This window comes from Castor canadensis, chromosome 14 (genome assembly GCF_047511655.1).
Source record: "Castor canadensis chromosome 14, mCasCan1.hap1v2, whole genome shotgun sequence".
NCBI classification, from domain to species: Eukaryota; Metazoa; Chordata; class Mammalia; order Rodentia; family Castoridae; genus Castor; species Castor canadensis.
The window spans coordinates 85,162,847-85,184,042 of record NC_133399.1 but is presented as its reverse complement, the minus strand read 5'-3'; the positions used below and the strand labels follow the sequence as shown (position 1 = coordinate 85,184,042).

Below are 21,196 nucleotides of genomic sequence, written 5' to 3'. Positions count from 1 at the left end.
ATCTATGCATAGTCATGAGTGTCTGTCATGTCAACTATTCAGGAAGCATAAATAGGAAGACAGAAGTCCAGGCAAGTCCCAGACAAAAATGCAAGCACTTATTCCAAAAATAACTAAAGCAAAAAAGGACTGGGAGCATGGTTCAAGTGGAAGAGTTATTGTCTAGAAAGCACCAGGCCCTGAGTTCATCCTCCAGAAACTCCCCCCACATACACACACTCACACACACACACACAAACACACATACACACAAAGTACCAGTAGTTGTTCCTGTATATTCTAGAATAAGCATATGTAACTAGAATTTTCAAGAATAATCCAGTATCATAGATTGAGAGAGAAAATAACTATTTCTCTTGGTTCCATTTAGATACTGATAAAAGAACTTTTATTTAACAACAACAACAAAGAAAAAATCTCATTTGAAGAACAGACAAACAAATGGGGATCAGGGAAGAATCAAGTATGACTAATTCAGTAAATCATCACATATCTAAGATTAGTAATGGAAAAAGAAATGACCATAGATTATTCAAACCAATAAGAAGAAAAACAACAAACTGACAGGAACTAGTAAATATAATTAAAAATTTCCCTGAATATAAATTGCCTTACTTCTTCAATTAAAAGATGCAGGTGGGCTGAATTGATTTAAAAAAAAAAAAAGAAAGAAAGAAAACAAGACCTGAGAGAGAGAGAGATGGTAGACTAGTGGTATCCACAGAAAACTTGCATCTTCTTAAGATACAGCTGGAAAGCAATTACCATTAGAGGTGAGGAATGGAAAAAAGACACTGAAGTTTCAGCAGCAAACAGACAGAAACTTTAAAAAAAAAAAAACAGTAGAGAATTTAGAGAGGACACCAGAGGAAGAGAAAGACCACCTGAGTACATGGAGTGTTGAGTGCATAGGATGGAGTTGTAGAGGGTGAGGAGTGAGGGAAATGAAAAACTCAGAAAACACAATTAACACTGCTCTCCGTATCTATCGGAACTACAGTCTAATCAGACAGATTCTGGAGTCCACGTAGCATATAAATACTGGGAATGTTCTTCCTGTTTCTCACAACCCATCATGGTGCACTGGTGGGAAACCATTTTTGAGAGGCTCCTATCTGAATCTGCAGCTTTGAGTCAATGTTTCCTTCATTGTCCTATCTCTGGGAACTGCCAGCAAGGGTCTTATATTTTATCAGATCACAAAACTCAACAGTAAGAGAAACTACAGAAAAATACACAAACATATGGAGATTTGAACAGTATATTTTTAAATGATCAGAGTCATTGAAGAAACAAGAGGGAGAATTTAAAAATTCCTAGTATCCTCAGACTGGCAGAATAGCTCAAGTGGTAGAGTGCCTGCCTAGTGAGTGTGAGGCCCTGAGTTCAAACATAAGACCGCAAAAATAGCAGAAAAAAGGAATTGGTAGAAATTCATAGAATCCAATGAAAATAAAAGCACAACATACCAGAACCTTCAGAATAAAGTGAAACAGTGAAAGCAGTGGGAGTTGTCATTGTTGTTTTGATATTTGATTTGGGTTTTTTTATTGCTTATTTATTTGTTTTGTTTTGTTTTCCTGGCACTGGGGTATTAACCCAGGGTCTTACACCTGTTAGTCAAGATTCTACCATTGACCTACATTCCCAGCCCCAGCAAAAGTAATTCTAAGAATGATGTTTACATCTATAAATGCCTACAACTAAAAATCAGAGAGATTTCAAATAAATAACCTAATGATGCACCTCAAGGTCTTAGAAAAACAAGAATGAACCAGTCTTAAAATTAGTACAAGGAAATAAAGAATAAAGTCAGAGGTAAAATTAATGAAATGGAAAGTAAAAAAGCAAAACAAAGAATCAATAAAAGAGTTGATTCTTGATAGAAAAGACAAGAGTAACAACTTTTAGTTGAACTAACCAAAAGAAAGAGAAAACCCAAATTAACAGAGATGGGAAAGTGGGATATTATAATAGATATCACTAAATTCATAGGATCATTAGAGAACACTTTAAAAAATGATATGTGAATAAATTAGAAAACTTAGGAGATATGTACATAAATTACTAGACCCATATCACATATCAAAAATGAACAAAGAGGATATAAATAATCCAAACAGCTCAATAATAAGCAATGTGATTGAAGCTATAATAAAAAGTCTCACAACAAAGAAAAGCCCAGGAGCAGATAATTTGCAGTTGAATTCTGGCAGACTTTTAAGAACATCAATTATCCTCAAACTTTTCCATAGAATAAAAAGAGAAGGTACACTTTCAAACACATTCTACAAAGCCAGTATTAAATACCCTGATACCAAAACAAGATAAGAACACAACAAAGAATTAATTCAACCACAAAAAGAAAATTACAGATCAGTATCCTTAGTGATTATAGATGTAAAAATCCTAAATAAAATATTTGCAAATCAAATTCAACAACATATTAAAAAGAGAACACACATGATCCAAGGGTGGTTCAAGATAGGCAAAGCAATAACATAATATAGCAGATAACTAGAGTCAAGGATACAATCACATGATCATCTCAATTGATGTTGGAACTATTAAGACTTTGAGGACTTTTATAGAGATGGAATAAGTGAATTTACATTGTGAGATAGTCATGAGTCTTTGGGGGCCAGGGGTAGAATGTGATGATTTAAATATAAAATGTCTTCCACAGGCTCATATATTCAATGCTTGGTCCCACAGATAGGTGGGAGTTAGCTGGAGGAAATAAGTCCCTGGAGGCAGGTCAGTGGTTTCTTGCCCCTGCTCCTTCCTACCTTTCTGCTGCTTGCCCACAGTAACATGAAGAAACTCTGCCACTATGATGTTCTGCTTGAGAGCATGGGGGCAAAAAACTCTCTGAAAAAAACATGAGCCAAAATAAATATTTCCTCCTCCAAGTTGCCTATGTCAGATATTTTGGCACAACAATGAAAAGCTAACTACAGACATAATATTAACATGGTCATAATACTGAAAGCAATGTACAGATTCAGTGAAATCCCCATCAAAGTACCAATGATATTCTTCACAAAACTAGAAAAAAATCATAAAATTCATATAGAAGCACAAAAGATCCTGAAAAGTCAAAACAATCTTGAGCAAAAAAAAAAAAAAAGCGATTCTGGAAGTATAAGAACACTTGATTTCAAAATACATAACAGAACCATAATAACAAAAATATAATGGTATTGGTATAAAAACAGACGTGGAGACAAATTGAATAGGTTAAAGGGCACAAAAATAAACTCACCCATCTACTACCAACTAATTCTCCACAAAATTGTCAACAGCATACATTGGAGAAAAGACAGCCTCCTCAACAAATAATCTGGGGAAACTGAGTACTTGCATTTAGAAGACTGAAACTAGATAGTTGTCAGCTCACTTTTCCTTATTTTTGTTTTTTAGCTATGATAGAATACATCCAAATGTGTGAATAAGAAGGGGATACTAAGTATGATGGAAAATAATTGTCAAACAGAAGAATATTGATGACTATAGATAATGTGATCAAACCTGGGAAACATAAAGTAGACCTTCTGAACGAGAGCTTTAGATCAATAAACCATTTTAAAAGCTTCCAAAGATTTAACTTTTGGAAGCTTTTAGATGCTGTGAATCTGAAAATTTATGTTTTACAATGACTTGAGAGCATTGGGATAAATTTAGGAGAACGATTCTTAAAGATGGATGATGTCTTAAAATTGTGTGACAATACTGTATGAAAACATCCTCATACATTTTTAAAGTTACTGATATAAAATATTGGGAAGTCTTGGTGGGCTGCTTTAAATAACAAAACATAACAGGCAGTCTTGCAGTGAAGCTGAGAGCTTGATCTTAAGATGGGTAAAAAAATTAAATTTTTAGCAGAAATTCAGTCAAAAGTGAAATCCTTGATATCTTCTTAATATGAATAAAAGACAAGGTTATTATAAAAATTATTTTAACTTGGCATTTGCAGTGAGAGAGCTGAATTATGAAATCTTGAGAACCTGGGAACTTATAGTACTAGTGTGATGCTTACATTTGGAAACTGAACAAGCTGAGCATATTTAATGTACCTAATTTTAAGATTACTTAAACATAATAAAATTATGCATTTTCATGCGATTTGAGGGGATTTAAAAATGTGTCTAAGAGTGATTTAAAGCACCACGACTATACACTACATAAAACAATCTCAAATTTTACACGGCATGATTGAGATGATGGAAATCATAAACTCTCCTTTCCTCTTTTTTCTTCTATTTTTTATTATAACTCTTCTTGGGGTACTGTGGATTGAACCCAGGGTCTCCAGCCTGATGGAACTACAGACACATGCCACCACACCAATCTATTTTTATTGTGATTATTAATGTAAGTTAATTGCATTGTTTCAATGTGGCAATTCCACACCTGCTGTAATGCTATCTCTGAACCACCCTCTCTCTCCCTCCTCCTGCAGGGCTCCTTACCATTGCCTAGTAGTCCCTTTACTAGTTTCAGGTTGCCTTTTTATTTTTTTATTCTAGCTTCCATATACGAGAGAAAACACCCTTGTCTTTCTGCACCTGGCTTTTTAGGTTTCACATGATGTTGTCCAGTTTGATCCATTTTCCTGCAAACTATATGATGTGTTCTTCTTTATGGCCAAATAATATTCCATTATATATAATATTTGTGACATATTATATATTATAATATTTTTCTCTTTAGCCCTTTAGCCACTCACCTGTTGATGGGCATCTAAGCTGATTCCCTAATTTGGCTATTGTCTATTGTGAATGGTGCCACAATAAACATTGGTATCTTCTATGTATGCTGATTTCATTTTCTTCAGGTATATACTAGGAGTGGCATAGCTGGATGATATGGCAGATCTATTCTTAGTTTTCTGAGAAATCTCTATACTATTTTCCTTGTGGCTGTACCAATTTACATTCCCATTAACTGTTTTTTTCTTCTCATCCTCACCAGCATTTGTCAACTTTTTTCTTCTCATCCTCACCAGCATTTGCCAATTTTTTGGGCTTTTGATAATAGCTATTCTATGAAATGGAATTTCAAGATAGTTTTGAATTGCATTTCCCTGATGGCTAAGATGCTGAGCACTTTTTTATGTATTTTTTGGCCATTTTTTATGTATTTTTTTGGCCAATTGTAGTTCTTCTTTTGAGAATGTTTGCTCAGATCATTTGTCCATCTACTGATTGAATTACTTGTTTTTTTTCCTGATAAAAATGTTGAGTTCATTATATATTCTGGTTATTAGTACTACATCAGATGCATTCATCTGATTTTCTTCCATTCTGTAGGCTGTCTTCCTTTGCTGTGTAGGAGGGTTTTTTTAATTTGAGGCAATCACATATGTAATTTTTGCTTGTCTTTCCTGAGTTATTGGAGTTCAATGTTTTCCTTTAGTAGTTCAAAGTTTCAGGTCTAACATGAAGGCCTTGGATCCACTTGGAGTTGATTTTTGTGCAGATTGAAAAACAGGGGCCTAGAATCATCACTTATTCCATCACTGTGGATGTATTTTATTAAAGCTAGAAAACAAAAATAAATAAGAGGGGTATAATTTTTTTATTCATTTATTCACATGTGCATACATTGTTTGGGTCATTTCTCCACCCTGCCCCTGCTCCCACCCTCTCTCCCCCTCCCCCCTCGCTTCCAGGCAGAACCTATTCTGCCCTTATCTCTAATTTTGTTTAAGAGAAGACATGAGCATAATAAGGAAGACAAAGTGTTTTTGCTAGTTGAGATAAGGATAGCTCTATACAAAGAGAGTCCTAGCATTGCTTTCATGTACAAATGTGTTACAACCCAAGTTGATTCATCTCTAACTGATCTTTACACTGGTTCCTGATCCCATTCTCGTGTTGACTGCAGTCACTTTAAGGTTTCTGTATTAGTTCCTCTGGAGTGGGAAGAGGGGGACAATTGTATAATTATTTATTTTATTTTTATTTTAATTAAGGTAGATGATGGTGTCCTAGTTCAACATAGAATCAATAGGAGACTTTATTGACTACAACTGATTGAATTTTTATCCAAAACCTCACTCGCTAGTCAACACTGACTTAACCTTAGATAACGAACTAAACTATTTTATTACCCCCTAAGAATCATCAAGTGAAAACTGTTTCTACTTCATTATTCCTAGAAAGTAAAGTACTGTCAAGGTACAAAGTCCCTAATCCAAAAATACAAAATGCCTTGAACAACAGCATAATACTACAAGTGGAAAATTCCACACTTGATCTCGTGTGACAAGCCATAGTCTAAATGAAAATGCACTAAAAATATTACCTTCAAGTATAAAATTACCTTCAAGTTATATGCAGAAGGTGTAAATGAAATATAAATAAATTTTGGTTAAAGTTGGGTTCCATCCCCCAAATATCTCATCATTTATATCAAATATTCCAAAATCCAAAAGAAACTATTCTAGGAATTGGGGGAAGGGAGATAAAAGAGAATAGAGGGGTGAATTCAACTACAATATATTATAAGAACTTTTATAAATGTCACAATATGCCCCCAGTACAACAATAACATGATAATAAATTTTTTTAAATCCAAAATCTGAAAATTTTCAGATTCCAAGCATTGCAGATAAGGGATACTCATCCTGTACAATTTAGCATCAATAAATTGCACCCCAAGAAAAATGTTAGCATTTTTAGCATTTTAATTACTTTATATACCTTATATATGTATTAGAAAATTTTAGTCTATTTTTACACTACTTATACAAAATATAACTTCACAACAGGTAACAGTTCTTGAGAATTAATTATGTCAACCATATAAATTAAAGCATATGATCATAAGTTTAAAGCTAATTGTATATCTTTATGCAGACTGAATTGGTTAGAGAGTCATTGAACACCATTCTAGAACTTCTTCCTCATGGCTAGGTAAGTTGAATACTATTGAGAATTTTATATTAAGATATGTCTGTCACTCATGTGAATCACAATGCAATATATTCAGGAAGTATAAGCCAAGTATAAGTGTGAAAATACTATGTATGTGAAGGTTTATACTTTTTCCTATGATTTCTTTTCAACACATACTACACCTTATATTTCATTTACGTATATTCTTATAGCAGTTATTTCTCTTTTTTCATTAGACTCTTGGCCCGATGGGATTGTGTTGATTTTGCTCACACTATGTTCATAATGCCAGACAGAAGTTGACACAAACTGGGCTTCTACAACTCCCACTGAATGAATGAGTGAAAAGGAGCCTATAGTTGTCAGATGCTCTTCTCAAGGATGTGTTGTGACCCACTGTCAGCCTATTTGAATTCAATACCTTTGATCTGTAGTAAGAAAAAATGAGAAAATATAGGATTTGGAGTTTAATATATTGTTTTGCTTCATAGCTATATGGTAATTTCACTCTACAGTTCCCAACTTGCTCCTAAAAGATGGTGATGACTTCTATTATCACTTTTACTCAAAAAATAATAATAAATGGAGTTTTACATGCTACAAAAGAGTCACTACACTATTGATACAAATGATAAAATAAGAAATTGGGACTAATTATAAACATAGTTATAAACATCAGTCATTATGCTGACTTAGTTATAATTCTATCTGTTCTCTTCAAATTAATAGATTTAAACTACTGTTATTTATTAAAATACTAATTACTGATGAGTTTCAATTAAACTCCTTGGCATTACACCAGGCCCACAAAGCACAATTCTGCTCATCCTATATGTGGATTCCAAACAGTCTGTACTGAAGAAAGGAATTTAGTAAATTTGTTGTACGGAGTAAGAAATTCCTGCTGCCACAATGATGCAGAAATCTGTTTCCATTGTGCTAGGTACTCTCTATCTTATTATCACTATTATTTTTGGTAGTAGTGAGGAATTAACCCAGGGTCTCACAACTGCTAGGAAAGCACTCTACTACTGAGTTGTGCCCCTAGCCCTTTACTTTGCCTGGACTGGCCTTGAATTTGTCATCCTCCTGCCTCTATCTCCCCCCACCAGCTGAGCTTACAAGCATGTACCACCACATCTTGAATCCATCTTGTTATGTTTTTGTCAGATCGGAGAAGAGATGTTCTTCCTACTACTATAAAATAGCTAGAATGACTCATAGATATAACATTAAACTAAAATATTCTTTCACATACTATTGGAAGGCATATAGAAAGTGTATCAGGAATTTTACAGATACAAATTTTAGAACATTTTAAGTGCTGTTAAATTGGGTCAAAATATTGGTTCATAACATTTCTTGGTGACTGACAGTGTGGCTTAAGTGGTAAAGTGCCTGTGTAGCAAGTGCCATGCTCTCAGTTCAAACCACCAAAGTTAAATAAATAGACCAATATTGCTTGGTTAATGTGTATTACACATTAATACGAAAAGGCATGAAGAAATACCTTATCAGAAAGCATGCATCTCAATGGTACTGACTTCTTTAGTAAAATAATGTTTTAGGGCAAAACTATGTAAGTACAATCAATAATAAGTTTTTTTGTTCTTATATGTTTAGTTGTTTGTTTTGATACAAAGTTTCACTATATTGTCCATACCTGCCTCAAATTTCTAGACTCAAATGTTGCTTCTGCCTCAGTCTTCTGAGTAGTTGGGACAAATGCGTTACTCCATTCCCAGCTAAGTTGACTTCTTTACCTGAAATTTTAACAGGATTCCAGGGAAAGTTTACAGAAAAAGCACTACTCCTTGTGTAATTCAAAAGAAAGCTATTTCAATCAACTATTTTTAAACTTCACATTTTTATGAAACCACTTATGCAGTTAAATTTTTCTTTCAGATGTTTTTTTTCTTTTGGCAACACAAGGATTTGAACTCAGGGCCTCATGCTTGTGAGGCAGGAACTCTACCACTTGAGCTACTCCAATAGCCCCAGATCTTTAGTTTAAAGAATTGTGAAACTTTGTACTAAGATGTAGAACAATCATGAAACTATTTTGAATCACAAAGGTTATTGGTACTGTTTGTTAACTGAATTGTTCATTCCTCTGCTATATATTTACTAAATTTATAACATAGAAGAGTTGAAATAAGTGGCACATTGTACTTTTGCAGAAAGATAATGTTACAAATCTATAAAAATTTAGGGAATTATAAATTACCATCAACTGGGCTGAAGATGTGGCAGGAAGCTTTGAATCCAAATCCCAATACCAACAACAACAAAAAAGAAATTTTGTCTAAATTATCATCAATAGTAAGATAAGATACCAAGCAGAGCAGAATCTTTTGAAAAATGATAAATGTAACTGGTTATTTTTTGGAATAGCATTTTATTTTAAAGTGAAGCCTCCATCAATATTTTACTGAAAATAATACATCAAATTCTTATTCCATAATTGAAAGTTGGAACTATAATTACTTACTTCTAAAAAAATCTAAGATTTATCAATAACTCAACTTCAAGTTGTGGTTTCTAAATGCTGTTCTATAAAAAAATGGTTTTTGATCTAAGCTTAAAAATAGAAAATTTTAACAACTTTTGATTACTTTTCAAAAGGTCAAGATCAAGGAAAGAAATTAATTAGCTCAGTTTCATTGAAAAAATTTTATATAACTACAACTGAGATTAAAAATCAAGAATTACTTTTCATAAATCATTTCATTTAAAGCTTTATATAATCATATTATGCTAAGACAACCATTAAAACCAAATATTAAAATAAATTAAATTAAGCAATAGACTTGAATTTTAAAAATGAAAAATATGTTCAATCATGGTACTTTCACTAAAAATGTTAATATATTAATTGTTAGTTAGTGAAAGTAGTTTTTTGAACTGTTAATAAAAATTAAATTCATTTTGCATTTATTTCATCTTTTTTGAAACTTCTGCTTTTATAGAAATTTCAAAATATGTATGATGTATTTTGTACTACAGGTACATTATGTAAGTTTTTCTAAATTATGACCTGTATATTGTGGGTGCTTGTTCAAAAATGTTATAATTTGAAACATAATCCTAAGTCAACATGTCCTATGTTATATGATAGTATTTCTTGTGTGAGAGGTGTAAGAGAAGATAAATGGGAGAGGTTTGGTAAACGGAAACTATCCACCAAACCTCATAACCTTTGTCTTCCCAAATTCACCAGAAATTGTTTTTGTGGAGCTTGTAATTGTCAATTCCTTTTCAAGTCAATGTGGGATGATTTGTGATATAATTTAGAGCAAAGAAGGTAAGACAGCAAATGTCCTCCTTCTCCTCCTCCTCCTTTTTCTTTGCCTTCTTCTTTATTTTACTTCTTCCTCCTCTTCCTCTGCCCTGTTCTTCTCTTCCTCCTCCTCCTCTTCCTCTTCTTCCTTCTTATTTTTCTCCTTCTCCTTCTCCTTCTTCTTCTTCTTCTTCTCTTGTTTTTCTTCCTTCTTACTCCTCCTCCTTTTTCCTTCTTTATTTCTCTTCCTCCTCCTGATCTTTCTCCTCCCTCCCCTTTCTTCCTCTTCTTATCATTTGGTCTCATGGATAGGATCAGGATCCTCTTTGGCAAGGCACAGATTGTTTCTGACTTCTGGTAGTGCACAAATGCTACTTGGGGATAAGGGACGCTGTGAAATCTAGAATTTTCAGAAATGTCTGGGGTGCTGAAATAAAATACCTCCCAACTTTAAGGGGCTTACACAGGCTTCTGGACCAGGAAACTATAACACAAAGGCAGATCACCTAATTTTCTGATCCACCTCACTCCCTGTTCTCTATTTACACTTAAAATGTTTTTTAGTTTGGGAAATTTCAACCAAGCCCTTTCTTGAAAGAAATGTTTTTCCTTGTGCTATTGAGACAGACAAAGTGATAACCAGGTCAGGAAGGTAATGGCTTTTCTCTCTAATCATTAGGAAGCACAAAGAACAGCTTTCTAGAGAGGCTAGTCCAGGTAGGGAAACTTTGTGGGCTACTTCCCTTACCATTTTTCCTGTAAAAGAGCTAGATTCACTCCTTAGAGTCTAGGGACAAAAAGAAGGAGGAAAGGAAAGGGGAAAAAGAGGATGGAACCTATTACTGAAGTTATATCTAGTGTTCTGTAGACGATGAGATTGAATTAGTGGAGCTATCTCAGTTTCCTTAATGATTCCAGTCTACCCCAACAGCAAGAGCCTAGAATAGCAGTGAACAAATGTAGTACATCTATCTTCTACAAAAAATATAAAAAGTTAATGCCAGGATGAAAGATTGGTTTCCTGCTGCTTGGTAAATGTGCACAAATATTGACCTTTAATTTTTAATTAAAAACAATGTGATTTTTTTTCTCACCAACAATATTCTAGGCAATCACAGAAGCAACACATATTGTAAGAATATCAAGTTCCTTTTATTTTTTGAGACAGAGTTTTGCTTTGTTGTCCAGGCTGGTCTCAAATTCTTGAGTTCAAGAGAATCTCCTACCTTAGCCTCCTGAATATCTGGAACCATAGAAAGTATTCCATTGTATCCACCTTAAGCTGCTTTTAGCTTGGGAGGAGAATAGTTGTTTTATTTTTTAGGAGGTTTTTTCTAAGTTTGCTTTTTTTTTTTTTATTGTTGTGCTGGGTAGGGGTACAGAAAATCTGTTCAAAACCTACCATTCAGATTTTAGCTTCTGAGCACCATTCTAAAAAAAAAAAATAAACAAGGACTCCATAAGAAATGGCAGATTCTATGTCTGGACAAGGAAGAATACAAGATATAAATAAGATAAGCCTGGTGTTAGAAGTAAGGAAGTGCCCAAAAAAGTATGGAAGCCTTTCCAAAGAAAGAGAAAGAGCTCTAAATGGACAGAGCAGGAACAATTTGGGTAACAACAGATGATAGTATTGAATTATTACTTGCGGGATATAATAAATTACCATAAGTCAATAAACACATAAATTGAATACATAAATGAAGAGAAGGCACGACCATGACTAATAGAAAAAACTGTGGTTAATAAATGTAGGAGAAATGGGAGAATTACAAAACCAACGTTAGGCAAATATGATAATTGCATGAGTGTCTCCTGAAGACCATGTGTTAAAGGCTTGATATCCAACTTGGAGCTATTGGGAGGTGGTGTAAATTTTAGTCTTTGAATCATTAAGCAGATGCTCTCAAAATGTCCTGTGGAGCTCCAGTCTTTCACTTTCACTTCCTGTCATGAGGTGGGCAGTTATGCTCCTCCATAGTGTTCCCTGCATGATGTGCTGCTTCATCACAAGATCAGAAGCAAAGGGCAAACTGATCATGGACTAGGATATCCCAAATTATGAGCCAAAATAAACTTTCTCTATTTATAAGTTGATTATCTCCGGTATTTGTTGTATTTATAGAAGACTAACTCATATAAAGATTGTTAGAGTCAAAATCCACTAATAAACACTAAAAATCAGTGAACAAAACTTTGAGGAAAAACAGAATATTACCAGAGTCTTAAAGAATCTTCCCCATAATATTGTAGGAAAAGTAGCAAGTTTATAGTGGCGAAACCCCACAGATACTAGCCTATATACAGGTGATTCTGACTAATATCAACAATGAAAAGACACACTAAGGTCATGTACTTCCTATGGAGGACCCAGCACCACTTCTGTGGGGTTTTTGGTAAAAACACATAACAAAAATCTAGTCATGAGATCCTCAGATAAACACAAATTAAGACATATTCCATGAAACAATGGATTAGTTCTCAAAAAAGTCAACATCATGAAATATAAAGGTAAAATGACAAATTATCACAGACTTGAGAAAACTAAGAAAATATCACAACTAAACAATGTAGGATTTGGGGCTAAATTCTGGAATAGTAAATTGACACTGAGAAATAGAAGTGAAATTCTAATGAGATCTGTAGTTTTAAAAATGTCATCAATGTTAATGTATTAGTTTTTGATCATTGTACCATGGCTGTGTAAGTTGTAATATTAGGGGAAGCTGGGTGAAGGATATGTAAAATACTGCCCAATTTTTCTATAAATGCAAGATTATTTCAAAATGAAAGGTTATTTTTAAAGAATACTGATAACTTTAGCTATTATAGCTAATCTATATGAAGAGAATTTGCACTGATAAAAACCATATTCTTTTAAGTATTGTGGGAAAAAAAATGATAAATGAAGAGCACTTTAAATGATCTTGCAAAGCAATGAATTTTGCAAATTCTATGTACAGGTTGACAATTGAAGTGCTTTAAGAATGATTAAAACAGAAGAATAAATGCAACCCATTTTACTTGAATAGCAGACATGAAACCACCCATGTATATTCAAAAATGAAATAATTAATAATGATATCTAATGCTTATGGAACCTAATTTTCCAGGCACATTAAATCTCCCTACAAGCTGATGAGTTAACTATCCTATTTGACCTCTTCACACAGTCAAACAGCTTTCACAAGGTTACACACATAATACGAAGCTGAGCTGTAATTTTAACTCAGGCTGATGAAGCACCAAGACCATGCACTTAACCACTAGCCTATATGATAGACCTTTGATCTCTGAATTCTAAGTTTATTGTGCAGTAGAAATGCTAGATTTGCATTTTACCACTTTCTATCACCACTAATGAAAAGCATGCCTGAGAGAAAGGGCTGTGGTTTTCAATTTTTCAAAAGCAAAGAATGATCATGAGCCTTGAGTTCATGGTCACTGTACTCTAGTTGACTGAGTTAAATTGTTTATGGAACTCTAAGGTCACTGGTGTCTTGTGACAATTGCACTCATCTGAGCCTTCTCCAGAAGCATAAGCTCATTCCAATACCAGAGGGTGTTATGTACAATACTTAATACAGAGAAGTAACCCCTTAGCTGATTTGTTATATAACTTTGAAAGATACATGTATATATGCATATATGCATGCATATTTGTATTATATGTATATGTGACGTATATTGTATTATATATTTGATATATTTATATATATTTGATATAGATCAGATAGCCCTAATTTTCCAATCCCTAAAATTTCTAAAATAGTATGTCAAGATTTCCAAAAATGCAGATTATTTATTAATGAGGAATTTGAGGGATAGAAATAGGTGGTTCCCATCTCTACAGAAAACAGCACATAAAAATTTTTAAAAGTAACTATATCTTGTTGTTCTACTGCTGTTGGCAACATTAATATTCTTCATTGATAAACTTGAAGAATATGCCATTGACATGCTGTATCATAACCTTTTAAACCTAAAAATCTGACTTTTCAAATTTATAAAATAAAAACTGAAAGGGGATTTCCACGGCATAAAATGTAGGGGAGGGAATAAATGGACATGAATACTTAGTCAAAAGCAATCTGAACATTCCTAACCCACTGGACTAGAAAATCTTAAAAGGGCTGGCTTCTGATATGCACAATACCTAGTGGTGAAGGCCAGCCTGAAGAAGTCATATGAGCACTAAGCCAAGAGTTAATTCCCTGATATTTCCACTATTTTAAATTCTGATTGAAAGAGTAGAGAAGGGTCATTTCTAATCATTGAGGGACTTTTTTCCTAGCAGTTCCTGCCAAAGTTTGAAATAGTAGTCACATGGTTTCTGGTCAACATAATGAACTTGTGTGAACCTCCAAAGACATCACAAGTTCAGTCTGGTGATTTAACTGAAGGTAATTTTAAAATAAAGCAATATCTTAAAGTCTGTGGAAATACACTTCACTCATCACTTTTTTCATTTTTCTTTTATGTGAAGCCCTGACAACAATATATTTTTCTCAGCTTTTATTTAATCAGTTCTAAACTTCATCTCCCCCAGCACACAAGTACCTCTGATTCAGTGCTAATTAGCTGGATGTTTATGGGCAAACCATTTAACATCTTTGGCCTCTGTTTTTTGTTTTTTTCTTTTTTAATCTGCAAAATGAGTTTATGAACAAATAAACAGTAAAGCACAATTCAGTTATGAAAAATATAGCCTAAATTTAAATTTCATATTTACAGAGAATCGATACTGACATTTTAGGGCTTATGGAAACATACGCTCTTATAAGAGATTTATCAGTTCTAACTAAAGTTTTGCTTTTTTTCTGATAAAAAAAATCTACAGTTAAACTTGAAAATGGTATCAATTCACCCACATCAGTAATTCCTGAGAGAAAAATAAGTTCAAATATCAAGCTAGAAATTGAAGAGTGACAGCTTTGCTTGTCTCTAGTAGCCCCCTTTTTTTCATGCTATTTGTACAAAAAGATCTGTTCCTAAAAGTCTCTGTTAGGTACTAATACGTGATTAAGGAAGCTTCATGATAAGACTCAACACAAAAATAATGGAAGGGTTATTTTATTTGTAATGGAATCATAGAGAGTTGTGTACATTCTTTAGATATACCTTATAATTGTGTTTGTCTCTTAAAATCTATCAAACCAGTCCATATACAAAACTCTTCAACTTTCTTCCCTATACATATCCATTTCTTTTTATAATTTCCTATCATAATTGGATATAAAAATACAGGCATGTGACTGGAGATAAATCTTAAAATAAAAAAGAAAAGTCAGTCAAAGAGTATGGAAGTTAATAGACAGTTTATTAAGTTTCCTGCTAGAGGACTGTAAAATAGGTACATTGTGGTAGCGGATATTTGTGGGAAGGAAGGTGAATGAAGAAGATTAAGGTGAGGGAACATGGGTGATGAATTTCATATACTTATACAAAATAAGACAATGAAACCTCTTGCAATAGTTTTGGGGGGCTGGGGAGAGGGTTGAAGGGGAGAGATGGTGGGGATGATCTAACCAATGTACAATATAAGCTTATTTGGAATTGTCACTATGAATCCCCAGTATAACAAAAATATACTAATAAAAAATTTCCTGTTTGAAACAGGCTTGGTAAGTTTTCCTTTTCCTCCTATATTTTAGGGTTAGACCGGGATTTTGAAGTTATTTGCAAAATGCTACTTGCAGCGCATTTTTGAGCAAGTTTGGATTTTCATATTTGTTAAAGTGTACCCATGACCTGACTTACATGTCTGAGGTGTCCTTTGCCAGGAAGAATTTTTGGAGTTGGTCTCCTGAACAGTGGAACTACAGAACCACTAAAGGCTCAGAAAACACTTTTTTCATGTAAAATATTTAAGAAATGGCTCAATTTTGTTTAGCATTCATACATGGTAATAGAGGGTAGAACTTAACTTTCACTAATTGTAATTCTTTCACTTTTTGGTGGGAGCAAGAAGTGAGAGTACCTCCATTCTATATTTTAAGAGCCTGAGTCAACTGAAATGTTAAAGGATCCATTTTACTTACAAGGAAAATTCTAAAGCACTCTTAGGAAAACTGTCTTCTAAAACAATTGGCACATTGCAAATGCCCTAACTTTTTGGAGTTGTGGGAGAAAAACGTTCTATCAAATCTGAGGACCTGATTCTATCCTCCCTTATGACAAACTCAATAACGGATGGCCTGTAAAAATTACAATCTGAAAGAGAAGTACTTTAAGATATGGTTCCCATTTAAAAAAGAAAATCATTGCTGGATAACAAGCCAGACTGTTTCTTCACATCTGCCTTGATCAAGAAGAGTTGGGCATTTCCACTATCTTTGAAGCTCTACTAGGAAGAAAATTATTCCCAGTGGTTTACTTAAGCAAATGGTTACTGTTTAGCATAATGATTTCTTAAATATCACCTTCAAATCCTATGCTAAAAAGAGAAGTCACCTTCATTCAAACTTTTCCAGAGATATGTGGGGATTTGTGCTGTTGTTTAACCAAATGTAGATGATAGTGTAATTGTTTTTTGCTTAAAATTCTATCCTATTTTGTAATAAAACATATTTTATACTATGTATTTTTCAAAAATCTAAATAATTTATTAAATAAACTTGTCAAATACAGAATCAAGTCAACAAAGTATGTGAGAGGAATAGGGAATCAAGCTTTACATTTTATAAATTTATATATATGTGTATTTATACTATATATGCATATATATTACCCCTGCAATGACATTTGTGGTGTTTGGAGGAAATAAAGTATGAAACTAGGGCTGATGGAGTAGTTCAAGTGGTAAAATGCCTGCCTAGCAAGTGTTCGGCCCTGAGTCCAAACACCAGTACCACCACCAATAATAATAACAATAATAATAATAAAGTGTGAAATTGAAATATAAGCACTTCTCTGAAGGACATTTTTTATATTGAGATTTTTGTCATTCTTTCTTAATTTGAATACTGATAATACATATCATATTATTATAAAATTAAATATCTCTTTTCAAAAATAAGCATAAAATTGTGACTTTGAAGTTTGATGTGTTACAAATATAACAAACTTCACTCAGCAATGACCAGTAAAGTGCTAAAAACCTCAAAGGACATGAGTTATATTTCATGGTGCCAAGTGGGACTTGGAAATTATTTTGTAATTATTTGTTGTTAGTCTCAGGAGTGTATGTTTCATGTATTTCTTTCTTTTTACCCAGAATTTGATTTCACATGGGTGGTGACCATGTGAGAATATCAGCACTGTGGGAAGAGTTCTTGTGCAATTTTCATTGTAATTTGATCAATATCAATAAACAGTTTGTCTGAAGCTATTCACACAAAAATAACAACTATCTGGTAGTTGTTTGTCTAATGCTCAGAAGAATTTACATAGGGAAGAAAAATACATTGACTACAAAAAGCCATAGACTAATAACAAATTTTCTCCCAAAAGATTGTCTTTCTGTGATCTCCAGGATACTAAGCCTCAGAAAAAAAAAACTGACAATTTTTTTTACGTGTGAGTTAATAAAATTTGGATTGATCATATGGGAAAAAATCAGGTAAAATGAAATCAAAATATTCTTGGGTTTAAATTGACAGGGTAGTCCAGGTTGTGGTCATCAATAAATAGTTGTGGAATGTTCACTATGCAGCTGCAACCTGATTGCTGTTTGCTCCTGGACACACACCACTTTCATCTTTGAAATTAGAAACAGGGGAGTTGAATTTGACTCATTTTTATTACCCTTCTACTTCATTCAAGCATCATCTCTGATTTTGCCTTCCAACTGTTTCTCATACATGCTTTTTTCATTGGTCTCTCCTATTATTGCACTGGCTCACAGTCCACGATCTTTGGACCACTTAAAGGGCTTCTTTACTCCTTCTATTCCTACCTAAAATCTTATCTACCTTAAATTCATCTTCCAAACAGCCACTGAGTGACAAATAAAATACAAATGTGACAATGTCAGAGTATTCTTGTTTAAGATAATGAAATCAGGCATATTGTAAAACTTTCATGATGGGGCCCACGTTTTTGTCTTTTGCTACTCTGTAACTCAAACTTAATCAACTTAAAATTATTGTACCCGTATGTTATAGCATCGCCAGAACTGCTGAAATTTTTGATGATTGGACTGTCTCCACTCTATGTTCACTGGTACTATTCACCCCAGTCAGGGTCTTATTTGTACACTGCAATAGCTTCTTTTTTTTTTATTTCTTTTATTCATATGTGCACACAATGTTTGGGTCATTTCTCTCCCCTTCCCCCTGCCATCTCCCTTTCCCCCATCACCTTTCCTCTCCCCCCACCCCCTCGCTACCAGGCAGAAACAATTTTGCACTTATCTCTAATTTTGTTGAAGAGAGAGTATAAGCAATAATAGGAAGGACAAAGGGTTTTTGCTAGTTGAGATAAGGATAGCTATATAGGGAGTTTACTCACATTGCTTTCCTGTACAAATGTGTTACATTCTAAATTAATTCTTCTCAAACTAACCTTTTCTCTAGTTCCTGGTCCCCTTCTCCTATTGGCCTCTGTCACTTTACAGTTTCTGCATTAGTTCCTTTGCCTTGAGGACATCAAATGCTATCTTGCTTTTTTGGGGGCGGGTTTTCTTGCCTATCCTCATACCTCCCTTGTGTGCTCTTGCCTCATCATGTGATCAAAGTCCAATCCCCTTGTTGTGTTTGCCCTTGATCTAAAGTCCGCATATGAAGAACATATGATTTTTGGTCTTCTGGGCCTGGCTAACATCGCTCAGGATAATGTTCTCCAGTTCCATCCATTTACCTGCAAATGATAAGATTTCATTCTTCTTCATGGCTCAGTAGTATTCCATTGTGTATAGACACCACATTTTCTTAATCCATTCATCAATAGTGGGGCATCTTGGTTGTTTTCATAACTTGGCTATTGTGAATAGTGCTGCAATAAACATGGGTGTGCAGGTGCCTCTGGAGTAACCTGTGTCGCATTCCTTTGGGTATATCACCAAGAGTGGTATTGCTGGATCATATGGCAGATCTATGTTTACATTTTTAAGATGCCTCCAAATTTTTTTCCAGAGTGGTTGCACTAGTTTACATTCCCACCAACAGTGTAAGAGGGTTACTTTTTCCCCGCATCCTCGCCAACACCTGTTGTTGGTGGTGTTGCTAATGATGGCTATTCTAACAGGGGTGAGATAGAATCTTAGTGTGGTTTTAATTTGCATTTCCTTAATGGCTAGAGATGGTGAGCATTTTTCATGTGTTTTTTGGCCATTTGAATTTCTTCTTTTGAGAAAGTTCTGTTTATTTCACTTGTCCATTTCTTTATTGGTTCATTAATTTTGGGAGAGTTTAGTTTTTTAAATTCCCTATATATTCTGGTTATCAGTCCTTTGTCTGATGTATAGTTGGCAAATATTTTCTCCCACTCTGTGGGTGTTCTCTTCAGTTTAGAGACCATTTCTTTTGTTGAGCAGAAGCTTTTTAGTTTTATGAAGTCCCATATGTCTATGCTATCTCTTAGTTGCTGAGCTGCTAGGGTTCCATTGAGAAAGTCCTTGCCTAAACCTATTAGTTCCAAAGTATTTCCTACTCTTTCCTGTACCAACTTTGGAGTTTGGGGTCTGATATTAAGATCCTTGATCCATTTTGAGTTAATATTGGTGTAGGGTGATAAACATGGATCTAGTTTCAGTTTTTTGCAGACTGCTAACCAGTTTTCCCAGCAGTTTTTGTTGAAGAGGCTGTCTTATCTCTATTGTATATTTTTAGCTCCTTTGTCAAAGACAAGTTGGTTATAGTTGTGTAGTTTCATATCCGGGTCCTCTATTCTGTCCTACTGGTCTTCATGTCTGTTTTTGTGCCAGTACCATGCTGTTTTTATTGCCTGCAATACCTTCTTAATTCTTCTACCAATACCTAGTCATAACCTAATCTAATTAATGTCTATGCTATGGTCAGAGGGGTCTTTTAAAACCACAAATCTGATTGTGTTATTTCCAAACTTAAAATTTATTGAAGTAACCAAGACCAAGATAGGACAAGGAGGTCTCCAGAGGGAAAAAAAACTCAATTTGAGATTTCCAAGCTCACAACCTTGTCACAGAGAAAAATCTCAGAACATGTTGAGGTAGAGATCAATGAAGTTCATTAGTAAAGCAAAGGAAAGGACAGTTCACACCCAGACATGGATGTGGGCATATGAAAAGAGGTACACCGAGCATTCTAACATCACGGATATTTACACCAGGTAAAACAGGACAGGAAGTGAGATGTATACATAAATAAACTTTCCAGGCAAAGTGTGACATGGTTGATCCTTATCTCAGTCCTGGTTCTGAGGGAGTTTTGGAGAAGTTGTCATCACTGTCATGACTTGAGGGACTTTAATTTGGTCCCCATGAGATAATTATTCCTGCTCTAGAGTGCATCATTATAGTTAATTGGCCTTATTTGGGGGTGGTCTGGTCTGTGAGGGTCTTATTTCTTGGGGGCAGTTTTGGTCCCTTGTCAATCAGTCCTATCATTACTGGTATACAAGGTAGCTCAGGAAGAGAGACTCAGAGCCAAGGAGACAGATGCAAACTGGAGGCAGGGATGTCATAGTTTTATCCTTTTTTTGGTTAACTTGTAGGGCTAAGTAAGGAGTCAGTGTTTCTAAACAAAGCAGTTTCTAGGTAACTTATAAACCTATGATAAAGTTAAGAATCCTAACCAGTTCATAAAGCCTTGCAAATGCCTCTCTTCAATCTTGAACCCAGCATGTTCCTGGAATCTAAAGCTCATACTGCTCACTACTTACCAAAAAAAAAGAAAGGAAATAGAAATTAGAAATTATTGGAAGGAAATTGATTTATTTAAAAATAACCCTGAAGAAAATAGTTTCAAATCTCCATCTTGAGGAGGGAAGGGTGATAGAAGAGCTGAAGGTCTTTATGAGATGCAATGGATTACAATCAGACAATGGATGGTTCTCATACACACATTAGTCTGTATTTCCACCTGCTCTGTTA

The 21,196-nt window shown here is 34.2% G+C and overlaps 1 protein-coding gene across 1 annotated transcript in view; it reads left to right on the top strand.

Annotated features, from left to right (window-relative positions):
• Neil3 (nei like DNA glycosylase 3) overlaps positions 1-21,196 on the top strand; it is a 142,176-nt gene that overhangs the window by 11,594 nt on the left and 109,386 nt on the right. Inside the window, exon 2 of the mRNA XM_074054931.1 lies at positions 6,867-6,923. The gene's annotated coding sequence lies outside the window, so the exon portion shown is untranslated. The remainder of the gene's footprint in view (positions 1-6,866; positions 6,924-21,196) is intronic.